The sequence below is a fragment of the Bombyx mori genome, chromosome 9, assembly GCF_030269925.1.
Source record: "Bombyx mori chromosome 9, ASM3026992v2".
Classification (NCBI taxonomy): domain Eukaryota; kingdom Metazoa; phylum Arthropoda; class Insecta; order Lepidoptera; family Bombycidae; genus Bombyx; species Bombyx mori.
Genome location: NC_085115.1, coordinates 11,530,737 through 11,554,167, shown reverse-complemented (window position 1 = coordinate 11,554,167; position 23,431 = coordinate 11,530,737). Strand labels below are relative to the sequence as shown.

At 34.1% G+C, this 23,431-nt stretch overlaps 1 protein-coding gene across 1 annotated transcript in view; it reads right to left on the bottom strand.

Annotated features, from left to right (window-relative positions):
* Window positions 1-23,207, bottom strand: part of LOC101745836 (uncharacterized) — a 30,327-nt gene extending 7,120 nt beyond the window's left edge. The window contains exon 1 of the mRNA XM_004931180.5: window positions 23,144-23,207. The gene's annotated coding sequence lies outside the window, so the exon portion shown is untranslated. The remainder of the gene's footprint in view (window positions 1-23,143) is intronic.
* Window positions 23,208-23,431: the final 224 nt, after the last annotated feature.

Sequence of the window (23,431 nt, the reverse complement as noted above, 5' to 3'; positions counted from 1 at the left end):
TAATGTTCAAAGTAAATAATAAATAACAAAATTTTCAACAATAGCTTTCTTCTAAGATTTTAATACAGTTATGGGCCTTTGTTATGTAGGACTTTTTTCTCAATGATTCTTTATCAAACATATATTCAAGAAAGTACTGATGCTTTGGTAAATTGTATTAGGTATAAGCTCGAAAGAATCGGTACGGTCAACTTGCCAATTTTGATTTCGTAGCAGTCACGAGCTTTGGTCCGAAGGTCCTTGTAGCTTACGTTTCATTTCAGACTTCAGCGTCATGTTTTTCAATTGTCAAATTCAGATTGTATGAAATATGTGTTCTAGTTATGGCTAACACAATGTGAGTGGGACATGGTTTGCTCATTGATACCCACAAAAGTGAGTTTTATTTTGTGCATACGTATCCAATGAAGCATCCGACTCTGGTTTAGAACATCATAGCTAAATAAGATGTATACGAATAAAAATCATTTATAATCTGTTGTATAAGAAGTTGTAAACAACAATTCTAAATAACTTATTCAATTAATCGATTTTAATACTTAAAAGCTCTCAACCTGAATTATATCATGAAACTGTTTTGTATTATTCGTATTTCGATCACTGTATGTAGCGTAGCAAATGTTGACAAATTCACAACAAAAGAATACGTTTTCCTCGATTGAAATTTCTTCACATACATCTGAGTATTTACATTCTAGATACATGTACGATACGATATACTACATAAGACTTTTATTTCGAATTTAAAAAAAAAAACAATTCTTTATTTATTGTTTAGATGGGTAGACGACCCATGGTCCATCTGGTGAGAATTGGTTACTGGTGCTAAGTGGCTACCGGAGCCCATAGATATCTATAACGTAATTCCAGCTATCCACCTTGAGACATGAGTTCTAAGGTCTCAGTTTTTACAGTACAACGACTGCCTCATCCTCCAAACCGAAACGCAATACTGCTTCACGGCAGAAATAGACACGGTGGTGGTACCTACTCGTGTGGACTCATAAGATTTGCTACCACAAGTGATTACGTAAGTACGTATCTCATTTGAAAAATTTGGTACCTGCCTACGAGATTCGAATACCGTAGCATCAATAAGATACGGATGCACTGGGCGTCGTACTCTTTAGGCCACGAAATCAGGATAAGACATGAATTAAAATCAGGATAAGATTCAACTCGTATCGGCTGACATAAATAAGCCTGGGTTCGAAAATCGGATGATAAGAATCAGCTAATTTTCATAGAGTTTTACAAGTCCTTCTTCAAACGAGGTTCGAAGACAATGTTCAGCAATACACACCGGTATGGTTGATCTTCTGGCCTTGAGTGTCGTCTGTGACCACTTACAATCAAGTTGACCGCATGCTAGGCTACACTCACAGGTACTTTAAAAAAAACAAATTTTCTAATCCAATACTTACCTAACACGTATTCACAAATTACTTTCACGATAAAAGTATAAATTTCTTATAAGAGAAATCGAAACCCCAAAAAGAAGGTAATTACTGGAAGTAGGTGTACTATTTGCCCGTCATGTCTGTTTTTGCAGTCAAGTCAAACCAGGAAACCAAAATTCAAAAGAGATAAGCAAGCATCGAAATGCACTCAGCGAACATGAACTTTCTTAAATTTCGACTCTAACATCATCGTTTTACGGTACGATACTTCATCCACATTTGGTAAAAAAAAAACATGCTAACTTCACCATTGACAACTTAATAATTATTATTAAATAAAATCCGCACTGTTACATCATTACTATCGAGCAATAAATACCGCTTTCTAAATTCAAAAATAAACATAGCCCCGCAAACCGAAACGCGGTATTAAACAACCGTTTATCGCAAATCGAATAAATAATCACAGTCAATCACAGTTCGATTGTTAACAAAACACGGATTATTCAACCGGCTCCTCACCTTCGGATCCGAAAATAATTTATCCGCGCTATTACACTCAAAAGGTTTTTGGTCGAAGCCACGGGGCAAACGAAGATTAACGATATCAAATCTTCGCACTGAACTGGGATGTTGCAATCAACAGGTACGTTCTCGGCGGGCCAAGGCTTGGCACTGACCCGGTTTCGTAACCTCCGCAGCCTCCCCTTTACCCGGACAACCCTCGTTGCAGTTGCAACCGGGAAATAGCTGTCTGGAACATAACTTTTATATTTTGCGTTCAATATTTTATATAACCTTGTTGAATAAATACGCTTTGAAAGACTTTGTTTGTGATGTTTCAGAGCAATAAACTAGCGGTCTGAAGTATACGGTAAACAATATTAATTTATTAAACTCAGCATTAACATTAAGTCATACTATAGATATTGTTAGAAGAAAAGTATAGTATCTTTTCAATTACATGAAAAAGTATTATAATTTTTATATTGTTGTATTGTAGTGTAGTAGTGTGTTACTTTATATAACAGCATATAAAAATGCGACTATAAAAATATCACACGAATATTTAACTAGGGTTAGCACGAAAACGAGGGAATACTCATACAACAAATATTCATTTGAAAATGACAAATTCTAAATTCACATGTAAATATAATTATTCTGTAAATGGAACGTTACAGCAAATTGTAATGGTATTATGGCCAGATTACATACACACTAGTCAGCGATGTTGTGTTTTGTATTTTGTCAATCTGCCATATTCGAAAAACACGATGACAGCAGGTGGTAGGACCTCTTGTGAGTCCGCGCGGGTAGGTACCACCATCCTGCCTATTTCTGCCGTGAAGCAGTAATGCGTTTCGGTTTGAAGGGCGGAGCAGCCGCTGTACTGTTACAAGTGAGACCTTAGAACGCATGTCTCAAGGTAGGTGGCGGCATTTACGTTGTATAATAGAGGTCAATGGGCTCCGGTAACCACTTAACATCAGGTGGCCCGTGAGCTCGTCCACCTATCTAAGCAATGAATAAATAAAACATGCTATATTGACCCATCATAGCAGTTCCTAACATCGTTTCATAGCGTGCAAAAGAAAAAGAACTAAAATACATATATCCGATTCTGATTTTTCATGTTATCATATCTGGAATTAATTAATCTTTGTCAGGTTAATTCCCATTTTTTATTGTCATTGTATTACTGGTATATTATTTCTTATGATTTGAATACTTTGCCGTTTTCGTGGAATTATCAGAGGATCTTACTTTCAGAACGGCCCTAGAGCACCCTGTATAATATTTAATTATAGTAGAACATTTGTCAAATAATAAATTATGAGCCCATTATTAACAGTCGTCTTGAACCATTTTACGATATACATGAAATACAAAATATTTCGTGTTAAATTCAAGTACAATCAGTCATCAAAAGAACATTGTACAGCCTCACAAACATTTCCGAGAAAACTTTCCGGTGCTCTTTTATTTTGCGAGATTTCCATCATTCCTCCTATCTAAGAAGTCTTAGTGGGTAATATAAGTCCCCGTACGTAACATTATGGATCGTGAAAGCCTATTGGAAATGGATTATTCTAACATGAAACTTTACTCAGGAGTACAGCAGCGTGATCATAAAGTTTATATCTAACGGGGCGGCCTGTTGTATTCTTACGAGAAACGAGAATGTTTTTCTTTTGAAACTGCTTACGAATGTAATAATTTTGTTTGAACGGACTAAATATATTTAGAAACTTTTAGAGACGTAGCGTGCTCGCTTTCCGCGTTATATGTTTACACGAAAATGTTTATGAACAACGTTGAGAGCTAGTCAATCCGTTGGGGGCGTTGATTTAACAACACTAATGACAACTCTGGCAATGTAAACATAATATATTAATTTTGTTGGCGGCGTAACGTTTGAAGCAGAAATTCATTGGCAATAAAAGTACATTTAAAAGGGGAAAAGATTTGAAGAAAAACGTAGTTGAGGTCCGTTAAAATTCACAGGGAGTTGGCCCTCCGACACGGGGGGCTTCAGGGGGCGTTCGGCTTTAATTACGCTATTAAGGGCCCGTCGGCACAGCAGCACTGGCTTTTACTTATCTTACCTTTACGACATTAAATATACTTTACCGAGTGAAATTTCGTTTGAGAAATTTTATAGATTTCACGCTGTGTGTTTCGATTGAATAACATTTTTCTTTTTTATAAAATCTTCTCATTTCCATTTTTATGAACGGGTTTATTGCTCGGGAAAGTTTACGAGTTCATCTTGTGATAAGTGATGAGACGCAGGTATTGGGTTTTGTGTTGAAGTAATAACAGTTTTATTATTATATTTTGTCGAACTTAAAATACGTCATGACAAAAACGTTAGACGTGACGATAATCGACTCGTTCTGTTCTGTAGTCAAATAATCAGTATCCTTTTTAATATTACTATCAGATCGCGTTGTTGCGATATTGTGTGAGCTCAAAATGAATACAAATAACCCTTATATTATATTGGCGGCAAGTCGTTTTCTTAGTCCGCACGTATAGGTACCACCATTCTGGGAAGCAGTAAAGCATTTTGGCTTCAAGTGTAGGACAGTAAATTACTGGTGGTAGGACCTTTTGGGTCACTGGTTGTAGGACCTCTTGGGAGTCCGCACGGGTAGGTACCACCACCCCTCCTATTTCCGCCGTAAAGCAGGAATGCGTTTCGGCTTGAAGGGTGGGGCAGCCGTTGTAACTATACTGAGACCTTAGAACTTATATCTCAAGATGGGTGGCGCATTTACGTTGTAGATGTCTATGGGCTCCAGTAACCACTTAACATCAGGTGGGCTGTGAGCTCGACCATTCAACTAAGCAATAAATAAAAAAAACAGTAAATATAAAAAACAATTCAGATTTCGACCGATCAGATGTCTCAAGTTGGATGGCCAGCAGTCACTTCGTGATGACCATGTGATCCGTGAGCCCATAACCTCACTCATCGCTGCAATAAATAAATAAGCCCCAGGACTTGATTTTTGTTAGTAGTAACATTTAGGAGAACTCAAATTATGTCCGATATTAAGATTACATTTCGAGTATTCCCAAAAGCACTAGTTGAATATAACTAAAATTCCAAATCCATAATTGGAGACCGGCAATAATAATTATTGGAGTTATCCGCTCTTGAATCTTTCGCGAACTCTCTACTTTCTATGACAGTGATGCGCGAACAAATTTAATTAAAGTAATATTAAAATGAATGGCTTCATTTCCTTTGAAGAACGGTGTCTCAGCGAGACACGAATCAGCATCCGTCGCAATAAAAGACCGACATCAGTTGTTTTTATCAATTCAAATAATACCAGTTTAAGATCTCATTGAATTTATTTTAATTTAGTTTTTACTTGACTGAATTTTATTATTATGTAAAATATATGTAAATAATATTTATTTTTCATTAAATTATTCAATGATAAAAAAAATTATTGCTTAGATGAGTGAACGAGCTCACAGCCCACCTGGTGCTGAGTGGTTACAGGAGCCCATACACATCTACAACGCAAATGCGCCACCCACCTTGAGATATAAGTTCTAAGATCTCAAGTATAGTTACAACGGCTGCCCCGCCCTTCAAACCGAAACACACTACTGCTTCACGACAGAAATAGGCAGGGTGGTGGTACCTACCCGCGCGGACTCACAAGAGGTCCTACCACCCTAACTACACCCTATAATATGAAAACTGGAATACGACCTCTTGTCCTATAAGAGAGTTCAAAGAAATCTCTGAAAAAAAAACTATTTTAAGCGTAAGCTTTACGTGACGTAAAATGAAGTGCCTTAAATAGGTAATAATGGCAAATGGGAGCGCTCAAGTGCCATTTTACGTTTCACATAAAAACCACTTGGTTGTTCACCTAAAAATTGTCCTTCACACCTTTAAATCGATGTTTGTTATCTAGCGCTGTTTATTATCTGTATATGTCTAGATTTAAACGTATATAAATATGTATGGCAGTCTCTGGTACCCAAAACAAATCCTAATTTAAGGGCCGGGTGACCGTACGTGATTTCATATCAGTTATTATTATTATCTACTAGCTGACCCGGCAGACTTCGGTGTGCCTCAATCGATAAATAAGAAACACAAACAAAAGGAATCCGTCCGACGGTGGACACATCAAAGGAAAAACAAAATTGTTATTTTTGTTTAATTCCGAGTATTTTCATATTTATTTACCTTTTAAACCTTCTATGGACTTCCACAAATAATTCAAGACAAAAATTAGCCAAATCGGTCCAGCCGTTCTCGAGTTTTAGCGAGACTAACGAACAGCAATTCATTTTTATATATAGATATATTAATACGCGAACCAAAAACTTTGTACCCCTTTATACGAAAATTGCACCGTCGGAGGAGTATAAAATTTCCAACACTTAAAGAGAATACAGAGAATAAGTGCAGAATGCTGATCTTTTTAAGAATTATGCATAAAAATGCTTTGAAGTCGTCGTGGCCTAAGCGATAAGACATCCAGTGCATTCGTGCTGAGCGATGCATCGGTGTTCGAATTTCAGGCGGGTACCAATTTTTCTAATGAAATACGTACTCAACAGATCTTCACGATTGACTTCCACGGTGAAGGAATAACATCGTGTAATAAAAATCAAACCCGCAAAATTGTAATTTGCGTAATTGGTGGTAGGGCCTCTTGTGAGTCCGCGCGGGTAAGTACCACCACTCCGCCTATTTTCGCCGTGAAGCAGTAACGCGTTTCGGTTTGAAGGGTGGGGCAGCCGTTGTAACTATACTGAGATCTTAGAACTTATATCTCAAGGTGGGTAGCGCGTTTATATTGTAAATGTCTATGGGCTCCAGTAACCACTTAACACCAGGTGGGCTGTAAGCTTGCCCACACATGTAAGAAAAAAAAAAAACGTCATGTGAATGGTTGCCCGATATGGAAATGAAAGCCACGTCCTTTCGTCCTAACAGTCAGGGGCCAAATACGAGTGCGCCGCCAAGTCATTTATTGTTATAGCGTTTATCGAATATCAATGTTTAATTATCAATGCTTAAAGATCGGGTTCAGTTATTTACTGGTGGTAGGACCTCTTGTGAGTCCGCGCGGATGGGTACCACCACCCTGCCTATTTCTGTCGTGAAGCAGTAATGCGTTTCGGTTTGAAGGGTAGGGCAGCCGTTGTAACTATACTTGAGACCTTAGAACTTGTATCTCAAGGTGGGTGGCGCATTTACGTTGTGGATGTCTATGGGCTCCAGTAACCACTTAACACCAGGTGGGCTGTGAGCTCGTCTACTCATCTAAGCAATAAAAAAATAAAAAACAGTGGCGAGCTTTGGGGGAGGCCTATGTCCAGCAGTGGACTGCCGCAGGCTGATGATGATGAATGTTTAATCATTGTTTTATCTCCCTACTTTCTAAGCTGTAGTTAACACATTCCTATTTTTTCCGCGATTCATTCACGCGTTTCTGCTTTAGACTTTTATTTTAATCCAATTTACACTTTCTTATGTACTTTGCATTGATTCGGGTAAGAAATTTACGTTTTAGTTTTTTAAAAAAACAATGTTTTTAATAAATCAAAGCCTCCATCCAGATACAGAATGTTCACGATAATACGATTCAAGATTTAGTTACTGTCCCATTAGTATTTGTGACATGGGACTGACAGATGTTATATTCCGACGAAAAGTCATAGCCTCACCGAAAACACATTATTTTTCTGCTCAGTTACGTAATAAGACAGCTTTTTCTTTTGTCCGTTTCATGATACCAAAAGTGAGATTTTTGTTGAAATTATAGTTGTTATAAGCGCGTAATATTCTAAAAAAAAACATTCGTGGGTGTTACGAGTTTACGGTCCATCTGGTGTTAAGTGGTTGCTGGAAGCTATAGATATAACAATGTGAATCGCGCCATTGAAGTATACAAAAAACAAAACACCAAAAATGTTGTTCTTGTTGTGTGAAATTCAAATTGAGCATTATTTTAATTGACAATTAAGCTTTGGTTTATTCCTTTTGATAGGGGAAATGGGGCGTGTTAGTTCTGATTGGTATAATTTGCAGTCTATCTAATAAGTATGATGGCCAGGGTCACCACATCACGACATTTAGATTTAGATCATATTTGAGATGGGAAGCGGAATTTAAGGTCATGCCAAGCATTTGTGCTAATGTGTGCGCGTAAAAAGTTCCGTAATTCAAACCGAATTAGTTGAATTCCGAAGTATTACAATAATGAAAAGCAAAAATCAAAATGTCAAAGTTTTGCAATGAAAACATCAAGATCCTTGCTGTCGGAATATGTTCCGATGTACCACACCCGTTCCCGGGTTCGATTTCCGGTAGAAGGCAGTTGAGGAAATTTATATCGTTCAAATCTATTGCACAGCAATGAGCATGCCTAACACCTTCTCTGAGAGTCGATACGATGACAAAGTCAGAGTGAACTTAACGATTTTCCTTTGTTATATATACAATTTACCAAAAGGACTTGAAGCATCAAGAAAATGTATCAAACAATAGTACAAGCAACCTTAGTTCGGTAAAAGGTAGTCATAAAATTTTATGGAGCCATAAATGCTGAAATTTACGATCGGAATACCTATTTCGATTCTAGACAAAATACTACGGGGACCACCGAATGATTTTCATCCTTTCACTAATATTGATGTCCTGTACTTTACGTTGGTGTAATAGGCAACGAACATTCCGATATCTTTGAATGATCAGATGAAAACATCGATTAGTGTTCCGCGTCGATTTCGCATTTCGTGTTTATGCAGTTCAGCGCTTTTTGGCATCTTTGTATAGGTACTTCTGTTTAAAATTACACAATAAATGTTCAAGCAAACGTATTTCTCAAAGTGCTTAAAATAAATGATAGTTATGAATTGAATATTGCAATCATATTTTTTCCATAATTGGCGCGAAATCACTATAAATATTGAACTTTTAATGAATATAAGAATGTCAGTTCTAAATTTAAAATGGTTTTTTTTTTAAACTAACTGTATTTATGGTCAGACTGTAAAGATTAATACGAACAATTAGACTTTTATGACAGTACTCTTTTCAACTAAGAAATCAAGATCAGGTTTTTTTTCATATTGTTTGTAATTTTCGGTCTATCGAATATTAGTACCTATAATAGTATTAAGATGAGTATATTTTATTTTAATAATAGTTTTGTGTTGAAGTTAAGTTATAATTATTACCATAAATTATTTTTTTACTTTGAAAACTTATGAACAAACAGTAAGAATATACTAATTAGTAATGATGGGTAATTTTGTCGAATTAACTGTAGTCGATTTGACAAACTTTACATTAGATTTCCAAAAGTTTGTAGCGGAAAAGTAATTACTTAAAACAATTTCTTAATTGACTGTAATTCCAGAAAGCCGTTAGTGACATTTGAATTTTAAATTTTATTAGCATTTTAGTTTCTTGAGTAAAAAGTTTGCAAGCAAATATTTTGGATTTTAACTATGTAACTATTTGGTACAGCGTTAAAAATTAGGCATTAACTGAAAAGCAAAAGTGAAAACGAAACAATATTTCACGTTGTAGGGTTATAGGAGGTAAATCATGCGAACGTGTCTCAATTTATTTATTATTAACAAAAAGTCAAATCAAAATAATTTAACATAAATCAACTCACACAGTAGAACAGATCTTCCAATGCGCTTGAAGGAGGCACAGTTCCCAAGATACTCCCTACGTTGCCTCGTTGGACAGCCAAACTCACTCTCTGTGCAAAGTACCAGCCAGCCTTAGCATCACGTGTAACCTCCTTTAAGCATTTGGAGATTTCTGTTAAAAATTTCTTTGCTTCAGGGCCCCAAAGGCCCATCGTCTCAACCGCGAAAGGCAAAAAAGAATAAGAACACCTAAATTAACATTCTCATCATGCGAACTAAATTAACATTCTCCTGAAATTGTTAGGTATGTAATAATATAAATGTTCCCATATTAGATTATATATAGGCATACATTTTTGTCAATAAGATGATTAATCTGATCTGATGATTAATCAATAAGAACATGATTTTTATGAGCTTAAGTTTTTCAACAAACAACAGAGTTATTCGTTTAACCTATGTTTTATATGTTCTGTGACAAACCCGACATAGATGTAATAATTGGATGCAAAAGGAAGTATGTAATCCCACGAAGCGGTTATAACTCTTAGCATTGTGAAAACGTTAGAACCAAATTGTGATTCTATGTAATAAAATAAATAAAAATAGAAGTAAAAACCAACAACAAAAGAACTCCACAATATTATTTTTAATTGAAATTTCTCCCAAAAAATACGGTATGTTTTAATAAAAAGCGATTATTTGTTTTATTTTAGGATATACACACCTATCCCGCATTTTCCCTCCCTTTTCCTATGAAGTGGTGCTTTACACGTACTTTTTTTATCTATACGGCCTTTCGAATGACATACATGGATAAATTTATTTTCAATGCCGTTCATTGTGTTGAATTTTACTGTTTTATTTTTATTATTAAAAATATTTCGATTATTGACAAGGCCTTTTCGTTAACGTTTCAAAATTACTTTAAAGATCACTAAAATTTGCCTAAAAGGATTTTTCGGCAGGAACAAGAACGCTTGCTTTGTTGTTTTCTTTTATTCTATCTTCAGTTTTGAATGTATATAGCAGCAGGTAATAGCAGAATTTTGGCCAAAAAGTCAATTAATCAAGGCATTACAATGTTTTCTCTCTTATGAACAAGATTATAGATAAATGTAAAATTAAGCAAAAACAACGCATATTAAGTGAGTAATACTTTTTAGGTGTTAGCATTGAAAATAAGTGTATTCAGCTATATCCTCTTTGCATAATATCTGATGCGCTCAAGATGAAAGGCGTTGCAATTCACAAGCAATTTGCCGCAGGGAATACGATAACCATGTAATAAAGACAGAGAGTAAGTACATTGTTATAATAATTTTAAATGTAGTAATTGTTAACATGTTGACCCTCATGGCCCGAACGGTTCAGTAAGATAAGGCTCACCGGTGAGCACCGGGGCCTAAATAAAAAATACTCGATTTGTCATGTGACGTTCAATGTGTAAAGTTAAGTGAATAGGAAATTGTATTAAATAGGAATTGTACACACGAGATAACCAACTGTTGTTTTATTTAAATGTTTTTATTTTATTTATTTTTATTTCCCAAGTTTATTGTTTTATTTGGTCTGGAGATCGAAGCCGCTAATTACGTCCCACGATTTATAGATATTTATAACATATAACTGTCGATTTATAAATTTGCATTTACTTTTTTTTATGCTTAGATGGGTGTACGAGCTCACAGCCCACCTGGTGTTAAGTGGTTACCGTCGTCCATGGACTTCAGCAATGCTAGGGGCAGAGCCAAGCCGCTGCCTGCCGTTAAGTACTCTCCACAAGCCTCTTCCTCTTAGCTTAAGATTATACCCGTCGTAGCGCAGACATACATGGTCACACTACAGTACTAAAGTAAGCGTGCTACGTTCTATCCATGACTGAAACAGTATAAGTGTACCTGAAGCTGAAATTGCTTTTACGAGCCAATGTTTATTTTAGGGCAGTTACTTGACGTCAAAGCTTTGAGAATTTGAAGCTTGTGGAGCTTCGTAATTTTACCCTATACGCTTTTACGTATATTTTAATAGTAGCCGGATAATAAGATGGAAAATGAGAATGTTTTTCTTCTACCTTTACGTAAATTCAAAGTTCATTCATTAAATACACTTTGTCCGTATTTAAATTAAAATCGGATCTAATTTATTTCAGAGTTTGTCTATGAAGCAAGCGCTCTACTCAGCAGTTTGTTTGTGTACAAAATCATCTTTTTTTTTATATCTGTTTGTTTACATTTGTCTTATGATAAATTGTCTGCGAAGTTTGTTATTACGTAGCCGGTGTGTTTTTGTGTTTCTGCCTTTTAAAAAATCTATTTTTCTGGCGAAGTACTCAGTGAGTAATTAAAATTGGGAATACAACTCAAAAGTTATCAAGAATTTAGTAGGGAACCGAATATAATAATATGATATGACAAGGAAATTCTATCAAGGAATTTTAAATATTGTCATGGTTAAAGGGATAAAACTAAGCCAACGGCAGTTACAAAACCACGTGATCACAAAGAGAATGTCAGAACTGGGACTATTAACGCTCCGCTGTTAGGGTTGCCATCATCGTACTTTCTCATCTTCTTCAACTTTTTTTCCGTACGGCAAAGTTTTCAAAAATATTCTATTCTTATATTTCTTATATAATACAAACATATTCTGTTTTTTTTTTAAATATATGCATCGGAATGAGGTGGTCTTGATTTATTTCGGATTTTAATTAATTGGAATGAAACTCAACAAAACGAAATGAGAAAAGAGGCAATGAATTCTCGGTACATGTAGGTATTATCTGTTCTGTGTTCTCGTTTTTAAACTCTATGGCCAATTTTGCCCGACGAAATGTAAGTAAAAATGGAAGTAAAAAGATGTGTATGTGTTCTGGTAACCGCTTAATACCAGGCGGATCGTAAATGCATTTGCGAGTCTAAACTATAAACAAAAATCATAGAAAATCGATGTTTTTTCACACAATTTCACAATTTCTTTAAGAATTCAGTAAGCGTTCGTGTTCATAAAGTAACTAACATAATTATAAATAGTTTATTATTTATGATTGCTCACATAACGGAATACATACAAAGGTAAAAATCGTGGAGACGATGATGTAGTTTTATCAAAGTTTCTTAATAATGTTAGGAAAATTCTTAATAATAATGTTACACATAAAACACGTTATAATTTTATCTACATAATATGTCCTTTTGTAAGTTCGCATCTTTGTGAGATTCTCCTTTCGTTTTTTATTAATTCGACAACCCTAGCTGTGGCGGTAATGAACAACGTACCACTGTACATAATGCCGTACACTTACTTTTTACTTACTAACTCGGTAATCTATTCTGTAATGTTTTCAACAATTTGCATATTCATTCCTGTTTATCTAAGCGATAAATTCTGATTTCGCACTGGTTTTGAATTTTAACAACTTTAATGCTGTTTCAAACAAGAGTTCTCTTTTTTATCTATTAAAGACTATTTTAGTATACTTGTATATCAAAAACGTTGGTCTAAGATTGGTTTCTGTTATATTTTATGTTAGTTTTACAAGGTGAATGGCCTTTGAGATATTTGTATGAAAGAGATTAAGAACTCAACGTTAAATGTTTCAGTAAAATCATTGCTGTTTTATTATTTAGTCATAATCAAAACGAATTATTGTAAATATATTAAAAAGTAGTAATTCTTAAGTTTTAGTGGTCAAATTAAGATAATGAGAGTGCAATTTTGCGCATCGAGACAAAAGATCAAAATTTCAATATTTTTTTTATGATTGAAAGATTACTGGTGGCCCGAAGGCCTTTCCAGTTTCACTAGGACAGGTGGGCGAGCAAAGGCTCAGCCAGGAGGGGTGGGATTTGCTTACAACTGCCCGAGCGCCTCCGAAGGAGACCTAACAACTCAAGGGCAATTGCTTCGCGAATGAATCTACTACCGGATCGGAATCGCGACCCGCTGAGAAGATCCGGAGAGAAACTCAGCGAGCTGATCCATGAGTTAGGTTGCACGTAGACCTCTTTGTCGAGTTCGACGAGTACGGTTACCGGGGTCCCTAAGCCTGCTCCTAGTGTTAGAGCTGAAGGCGTCTAATGCAAAGGTTATTGGATCTGATGGGTCCGTAAGGACGTGATTTCAAATATATCGATTGAAGGAATGCGGTCAATATGCAATGTAATATGTCCGTTTCGCGGCAAAATCGGTAAGATAGTTGTATCTACACGTGTTGCCTTAAATACGTCTGAACACAAGCAATTATGTAAATTTATAAAAAAACAAGCTGACCCGGCAAACGTTGTGTTGCCTTAAATAAGATTTCTAGGGAAATTCTACTGTAGAAAAAAAAACCTCATTTAACCACATAATACCTCATTGTAAACAAAAAAAAATATCCAAAAAATTAAAATAAAAAATTTATGTTTGGGGTCGACAACCCTTTTCACTTAGGGGTATGAAAAATAGATAGTAGCCGACTCTCAGACCTACTGAACATACTATTGATACACAAATAAAACCAAAAAAACATGGCTGAAAAATGTATAGTATTGTATAGCTCTCAAATATATTAAGTGTATAATCTATGATGTATAGTGAGTAAGTAAGACAGGAGACCGGCTTCGTCCTCATCCCTACTACGTGATGTTTGCTGGATGAGTGGTGACACCTGGCGGGGATAGCTGATCGATTGATAGTTGATCAGTAGTCGACCGGCGAGGGCGGGAGATCAAATTCAATTTTAAAAAAATCATAGTTAAAGGAACTTGAAATTATAAACTCTGAATAAGAGTTTATCGTACTACAATTATAATATTTGATTGCCATCTTGCAACCTTATTGCGGAACTGTGCATAGAATAAAAAAAATATTGATCGGGATGGAAAAATAGGGGTTGATCGTATAAGAGTGAAAATTGAGAGTAATATGATTTTTTTTACTTTAAGTCATGACAAAATAAAAACAAAATTCTCGCAAAAAAATTTAAAGTTTTTAATTAGCAAATAAAAAATAAGGGTTGATCGTAGAGGGGTGAAAATTGAGGATTGTATGTATTTTTGTATGTTGTATCATAAAAAAATAGAAATTAAAAATTTTGTCTAAAAAATACAAAATAAAATTTAGGGGTGGACTACCCCTAACATTTAGGGGGACGAAAAATAGATGTTGGCCGATTCTCATAGATACCGAATAAGCACAAAAAATTTCATCAAAATCGGTCAAGCCGTTTCGGAGGAGTATGGCAACGAAAACTGTGACACGAGAATTTTATATATTAGATATTATTATATAAAAAAAAAGTACGACGAAATTACTGTAAAAAAATAAATGAAATTGTAAAACTGTGGTGTTTACGAGGAAGGAAAATTTGTGTTATATAAACGTAAGAAACAAATTTCTAACCGTAATCATTTTTGATTGAGAAATAAATGAAATATGATCAAAAACAAAAAAATAAAGGTTTCTCATTGACAAAGAGTGGTACTAATCCTAACGAGATCGAACTTCAATGCAATTTGATTTAATATCTCGATTCAAACGTACCAGGTATAATGTAGATTTAATAACCAATCTATACTAATATTTTAAAGAAGACAGATTTGTTTGTTTTGAATAGGCTCCGAAATTTCTGAACCGATTTGAAATATTATTTTACTGTTTGGAAGCTGCACTATCACCGAGTGACATAGGCTATATTATTTAAAAAAAAATATGTATCCTGACTAAAAATCCAATAATGTGACCCAAGGTGTAAAAAAATTACCTAAAATATTCTTAACATCGCGTGCGCTGCGAAAACTAATGATGATAGAATAAAATAATGTACTATGGCTTTGTAGAACACATTATTTTTTACAAAAAGTGTCGCAACAGCATGTCTAATATGTCATATGTCTATTATAGTTATACAACAATAAGTGTTCTTTTATTTAAAAAAATGAAACAACGTCAAATATTGCTTACAGGGAAGCTCTGACTCAATAAACTCAGTGGCTTTTGTTTTCTATGTATTTACTTTTTACGAAAATTAGAAATATAATAATAAAAAATAGATAAAAAAATGTATCATTTAAATGAAAATAAAAGTTCATTAAAATAATAATAGTCAAACTATCATTATAATTTTCTTTTTTAGTAACCTGACGCAAATAGAAGGGTTGATGTGTGTGTGTGTGTGTGTGTGTGTGTGTGTGTGTGTGTGTTTTGTGTGTGTTGTATTTTTTATTTTTAAATTTTTGTTAATACCCGAGCGAAGCCGGAGCGGGCCGCTAGTACAAAATATTTTGATAGCAGTTGTAGCTTCCATTTCCACGAAAAACGACTTCATATTATATGCTATTGAGTCAGTTCGTCATAAAAGGTGGCGACGGAAGAATTTGTCAATATTACTATTTGAGAGATTTTCTATTAAATCTACTTCCCGATGTATATGAAAGTCTCAAATAATGAAAATTAATATTATATACGCGAGATTAAAACGTAAACTAGACTTAATTACTTTTGCGTCTAGTGACCGAAAACCAAAGAACATCCTAGATTTGTGATCTTGTTTGTTGTGTCTTTGTTATTAATAGTGATCCCGCAGTAGTCGAAATTCGACTATAATTATTTGAAATTATAAGTTTGAACATTATTATGGTTCAATTGTCAAAAACTATTATACTTCTATAATCACAGATCTCGGCAAGACTACACTGTAGACAAATAATATTAAAGATAAACAATATTAACCTATTTTCAATTTGACCACAGACTTTAAGCAATAACAAAAGTTTGACAATAAACATAGAGTATAAATATGTGTGTGTGTCAAATACATGGTAGTGTGTGTAATGTTTTTTTATTGGTTTAATGTATTATTAATGCATAATTTAAAAATAAATACATATTAGCATTCTGCACTCCTTCGCTGTATTTTCTTATTCTATTCTATTCTTATTCTTCTCTATTCTATAAGTGTGAGAAATTTCATAATCCTCCGTTCGCGCAATTTTCGTAAAAGTTTTTGCTTCACGTATTAATACTTAGTCTGGCCATAAATACTGTTACAATTAAAAATAAACAAAATATTACATTTGAATTTGGAATCTGTCTTTTTTATATGATTGTTCATTGAGTTTTCTCATTTTGGCGCCAATACATTGTACAATATGTTGCGATATTAAAATGGAGTGGGGTGATAAAGAGAACCGAATCGCTGTGATTGCATTACACAAAGTAGGTATGGAGCCAAATGCAATTTTTAAAACTCTCCATACGCTTGGTATTAGTAAAATGTTTGCGAACCGGGCTATTAATAGATGAAATGAGACATCCTCTGTTTGTGACAGAAAAATATCTGGCCGTCCACGTTGTGTTCTGTTACACACTACTCTACAAAGCAGCTTTGCCCTAATCAGCTCGTTTACGAGCTCACTGTGTTTTTCCATTAGAGTCATCATTTTTAGCTTTCTTGTAAAATAAAATCGTATTGAAAACCAGTTAGAATCTGGAAGCCGTCGCGAGCATACATAAGTTAGAATCTGGAAGCCGTCGTGAGCATACATAAGTTTGAGAAGTCAACAATAGTGTTGTAAAATTGTGAAGTCTAATAAAAGACAGTTTAGTCGTGAAAAGTTTTTGTGTTTTTTTTTAAAAAGAAGTTTGAGAAAGGCCGTGTAACAGTTCGTACGAAAAAGGTGGTCAAAGCAGTAAGGGAAAGAATTCGAAGAATCCTGTCCGAAAGCAAAAGATTTTATCTCGGGAGATGAAGATAGCACCTAGATCCATGTCGCGTATTTTAAAAGATGACTTAGGACTTGCAGCCTGTAAGAAACGTACTGGTAATTTCTTAACTGATAATTTAAAAGAGAATAGGGTGGTAAAATCGAAACGACTACTGAAGCGGTACGCAAGGGGAGGTCATAGAAAATTTTTGTTTACGGATGAGAAAATGTTTAAAATTAAGCAACATTTTAACAAACAGAATGACCGTATTTATGCTCAAAGCTCTAAGGAAGCTTCTCAATTAGTCGATAGACTGGAACGTGGGCACTATCCGACTTCAGTGATGGTTAGGTGGGGTATTAGCTATGAAGGAGTGACTGAGCCATACTTTTGTGAAAAAGGTATCAAAATATCGGCACAAGTGTATCAAGATACCATTCTTGAGAAGGTAGTGAAGCCTCTTAACAACACCATGTTCAATAATCAAGAATGGTCCTTTCAGCAAACTTGGCGACAGGTCATAAAGCTCGGTCTACGCAGTCTTGGTTGGAAACGAACGTTTCCGACTTCATCAGAGCTGAAGACTTGCCGTCGTCTAGTCCCGATCTTAATTCGCTGGATTATAATTTATGGTCAATTTTAGAGAGTACGGCTTGCTCTAAGCGCCATGATAATTTGGAGTCCCTAAAACAATCCGTACGATTGGCAGTGAAAATTTTTCCCATGGAAAGAGTGCGTGCTTCTATTGATAACTGGTCTCAACGTTTAAAGGACTGCATTGCAGCCAATGGAGACCACTTCGAATAAGCTTTTTATACTTTAAATTGTTTTATATTTATGTATTAAACTAACACACTGTAAAAATAATAAATGTTATTGGCATTAGATTTTTTTTTCCTTTGTCTCAGTATTTATGGCAAAAATAGGTATTATCAAATTATCTTCAAACAACATGGCTTAATTTAATTAGCAAGCAATTCTTATTTTATTTTCCAAGTTGAATTTATTAATTTTCTAATTAAATTTAGTCAAAATCGAAGACGATCTTAGAAATTCGCGAGCTTAGGGAAATCTTCAATTTCCCGAAGTCGTCGGTCTGTTGCAAAACAGAAATCTGCGGACGTGACTTTTCGTCAATTTTTCTTGTAATGACCACAAACATTTATTTTGTAGGTATATAATTTACAGTTGTTTTATTGATGTTCAGTTAAAGGCTTTCGAATGATTAAAATCGAAATGTTGTATTATCAGTAAAATTGTTGTCGTTTTGGCATTAATTTAAAAATAACTAGAGGTCCCGCAGTGGTTGAAATTCGACTATAATTAATTGGAATTGTAAGTTCGTACACTATTATGATTATATTTTATACTTCTATAATCACAAATTTCGCCAAGACTACACTATAAAAAATATTAACAAAGGCAAACAATATTTAATCTATTCTCAATTTGACAACAGACGTCAAGAACAAAAGTTTGACAATAAATAGTATACATGCGTGTGTGCGTCAAATACATGGTATGTAGTGTGTGTAATGTTTTCTTTATTGAATTAATGTATCTTTTATGCATTATTTAAAAAAAATATTAGCATTGTGCACTTTTTCCATATATTCTCTATAAGTGTGGAAAATTTCATACTCCTCCGTCCGCGCAATTTTCGTAAAAAGGGATACAAAGTTTTTGCTTCACGTATTAATATCTAGATAATAATATAGGACCACGATAACGTTTGTTCATTTATGTTCTATGATGTACAGACTTTTTATTTGACCCAAGAGTCGTAATTAATGTCAATAAAAAAGTAGTGATGGTTCTCTGTGTATTTTGTAATTTGGATTTCCTTATTAAATTATAGCTAGCGACATGTCGTCGGAACTAAAAATGTATGTGTATGGGTTCTGGTAACTGCTTAATAACAGGCGGGTCGTAAACGCATTTGCGAGTCTAAACTATAAAAAAAAGTTCAAAAAAAATCGATGTGATTTCACACAATTTCACAAATTTTTTAAGAATTCAGTAAGTGTTTTTGTTCATAAAGTAACTAACATAATTATAAATAGTTTATTATTTATGATTGCTCACATAACGGAATACATACAAAGGTAAAAATCGTGGAGACGATGATGTAGTTTTATCAAAGTTTCTTAATAATGTTAGGAAAGTTCTTAATAATAATGTTACACATAAAACACGTTATAATTTTATCTACATAATATGTCCTTTTGTAAGTTCGCATCTTTGTGAGATTCTCCTTTCGTTTTTTATTAATTTGACAACCCTAGCTTTGGCGGTAATGAACAACGTACCACTGTACATAATGCCGTACACTTACTTTTTACTTACTAACTCGGTAATCTATTCTGTAATGTTTTCAACAATTTGCATATTCATTCCTGTTTATCTAAGCGATAAATTCTGATTTTGCACTGGTTTTGAATTTTAACAACCTTAATGCTGTTACAAACAAGAGCTCTCTTTTTTATCTATTAAAGTCTATTTTAGTATACTTGTATATCAAAAACGTTGGTCTAAGATTGGTTTCTGTTATATTTTATGTTAGTTTTACAAGGTGAACGGCCTTTGAGATATTTGTATGAAAGAGATTAAGAACTCAACGTTAAATGTTTCAGTAAAATCATTGTTGTTTTATTATTTAGTCATAATCAAAACGAATTATTGTAAATATATTAAAAAGTAGTAATTCTTCAGTTTTAGTGGTTAAATTAAGATAATGAGAGTGCAATTTTGCGCATCGAGACACAAGATCGAAATTTGAAATGTATCGATTGAAGGAATGCGGTCAATATGCAATGTAATATGTCTTTTTCGCGGAAAAAAATCGGCACGATCCACGTGTAGCCTTAAATACGTCTGAACACAATCAATTACGTAAGCTTATAAAATTATTATAATATAAAACAAAAGTACGACGAAATAACTACAAATATTAATGAAATTGTAAAACTGTAGTGTTTACGAGGAAGGAAAATTTGAGTTATATAAACGTAAGGAACAAATTTCTAACCGTAATCATTGTTCATTGAGAAATAAATGAAATATGATTAAAGACGAAAAAATAAAGGTTTCTCATTGACAAAGAGTTGTACTAATCCTAACGAGATCGAACTTCAATGCAATTTGATTTAATATCTCGATTCAAACGTACCAGGTATAATGTATATTTAATAACCAATCTATACTAATATTATAAAGAAGAAAGATTTGTTTGTTTGTTTGTATTGAATAGGCTCTGAAACTACCGAATCGATTTGAAATATTCTTGCACTGTTTGGAAGTTGCACTATCCCCGAGTGACATAGGCTATATTATCTTAAAAAAATATGTATCCTGACTAAAAATCCAATAATGTGACGCAAGGTGTAAAAAAATTACCTAAAATATTCTTTACATCGCGGGCGCTGCTAAAACTATTGATGATTGAATAAAATAATGTACTATGACGTTGTAGAACACATTATTGTTTACAAAAAGTGTCGCGACAGCATATGTCTAATATGTCATATGTCTATTATAGTTATACCACAATAAGTGTTCTTTTATTTAAAAAAATGAAACAACGTCACATATTGCTTACAGGGAAGCCCTGACTCAATAAACTCAATGGCTTTTGTTTTGTATGTATGTACTGTTTACGAAAATTAGAAATATAATAATAAAAAATAGATAAAAAAATGTATCATTTAAATGAAAATAAAAGTTCATTAAAATAATAATAGTCAAACTATCTTTATAATTTTCTTTTTTAGTAACCTGACACAAATAGAAGGGTTGATGTTTGTGTGTGTTAAGTGTGTGTTGTATTTTTTATTTTAAAATTTTTGTTAATACCCGAGCGAAGCCGAAGCGGTCCGCTAGTACAAAATATGTTGATAGCAGTTGTAGCTTCCATTTCCACGAAAAACGCCTTCATATGCTATTGAGTCAGTTCGTCGCAAAAGATGGCGGCAGATGAATTTGTCAATATTACTATTTGAGAGATTTTCTATTAAATCTACTTCTCGATGTATATGAAAGTCTTAAATAATAAAATTAATATTATATACGCGTGACTAAAACGTAAACTAGACTTAATTACTTTTGCGACTAGCGACCGAAAACCGAAGAAATTCCTAGATTTGTGATCTTGTTTATTGTGTCCTTGTTATTAATAGTGATCCCGCAGTAGTCGAAATTCGACTATAATTATTTGAAATTATAAGTTTGAACATTATTATGGTTCAATTGTCAAAAACTATTATACTTCTATAATCACAGATCTCGGCAAGACTACACTGTAGACAAATAATACTAAAGATAAACAATATTAACCTATTTTCAATTTGACCACAGACTTTAAGCAATAACAAAAGTTTGACAATAAATTGGCAGTGAAAAATTTTCCTATTGAAAGAGTGCGTGCTTCTATTGATAACTGGTCTCAACGTTTAAAGGACTGTATTGCAGCCAATGGAGACCACTTCGAATAAGCTTTTTATACTTTAAATTGTTTTATATTTATGTATTAAACTAACACACTGTAAAAGTAATAAATATTATTTGCAATAGAATTTTTTTTTTCCTTTGTCTCAGTATTTATGGCAAGACTAGGTATTATCAAATTATCTTCAAACAACATGGCTTAATTTAATTAGCAAGCAATTCTTATTTTAATTTCCACGTTGAATTTTTTACATTTCTAATTAACTTTAGTCAAAATCGAAGACGATCTTAGAAATTCGCGAGCTTAGGGAAATCTTCAATTTCCCGAAGTCGTCGGTCTGTTCATACCGCGCGTGCAACACAGAAATCTGCGGACGTGACTTTTCGTCAATTTTTCTTGTAATGACCGCAAACATTTGTATATAATTTACGTTTGTTTTGTTGGTGTTCAGTTAAAAGCTTTCGAATGATTAAAACCGAAATGTTGTATTATCAGTAAAATTGTTGTCGTTTTGGCATTAATTTAAAAATAACTAGAGGTCCCGCAGTGGTTGAAATTCGACTATAATTAATTGGAATTGTAAGTTCGTACACTATTATGATTGTATTTTATACTTCTATAATCACAAATTTCGCCAAGACTACACTATAAAAAATATTAACAAAGGCAAACAATATTTAATCTATTCTCAATTTGACAACAGACGTCAAGAACAAAAGTTTGACAATAAATAGTATGCATGCGTGTGTGCGTCAAATACATGGTATGTAGTGTGTGTAATGTTTTCTTTATTGAATTAATGTATCTTTTATGCACTATTTAAAAAAAATATTAGCATTGTGCACTTTTTCCATATATTCTCTATAAGTGTGGACAATTTCATACTCCTCCGTCCGCGCAATTTTCGTAAAAAGGGATACAAAGTTTTTGCTTCACGTATTAATATATAGATAATAATATAGGACCACGATAACGTTTGTTCATTTATGTTCTATGATGTACAGACTTTTTATTTGAGCCAAGAGTCGTAATTAATGTCAATAAAAAAGTAATGATGGTTCTCTGAATCGAAAACTATGCAAACTAATATAATTAGCGCCTGAAATTTAATTTTCCATTCGTAAATATACAAATTAGTTTTGTGTGTTTCGGTATTATAAAAAAATGATTGTGTAAAAAAGACGTTGTATAAAATGGAGCCATTTATACATACGAATAGTTCAGCCTTAACTGGGAGTGTTCATGTCGCACAGAATAATTGAGTAATTATTTGATATTATATTAATTTCCTATTGCATAGGCCAATGACTATCTACAAGGTAGGCTTATAGTGGGGTTTCAGGGTCTAGGGTGTTTGAGGGGTGGGGTGGGGTCACGCTGGAGGGGGGGTGTGCAAGGGGGTTCTGTGGAGCGGTCGGGTTCGTCGGGAAAGGTTGCATGCGTGTGTGTCGCGTACCGGCGGGTCGGTGTGAGTGCGCGACGCGGCGTGCGCTCGGGACGGCGGTCGAGCTGCCACTGGGCGGGACGCCTCAGCCTCTCCCGGAGTTCCCTACGCCCGTCCAACCTGAATCTCAGCGTTCCAAACTTTCTAATGCATCCGAGGACTGCTTCAAAAGCTCTCATACGTACAATGTGTTTAATGATAAACTTTCCAATTACTTACAACAAAATCGTACTGTGTTTTTGCGATGTCATTATTGCATGTCAGTTCAGATTACGAGTGGGATCCGCCATCATTATAAAA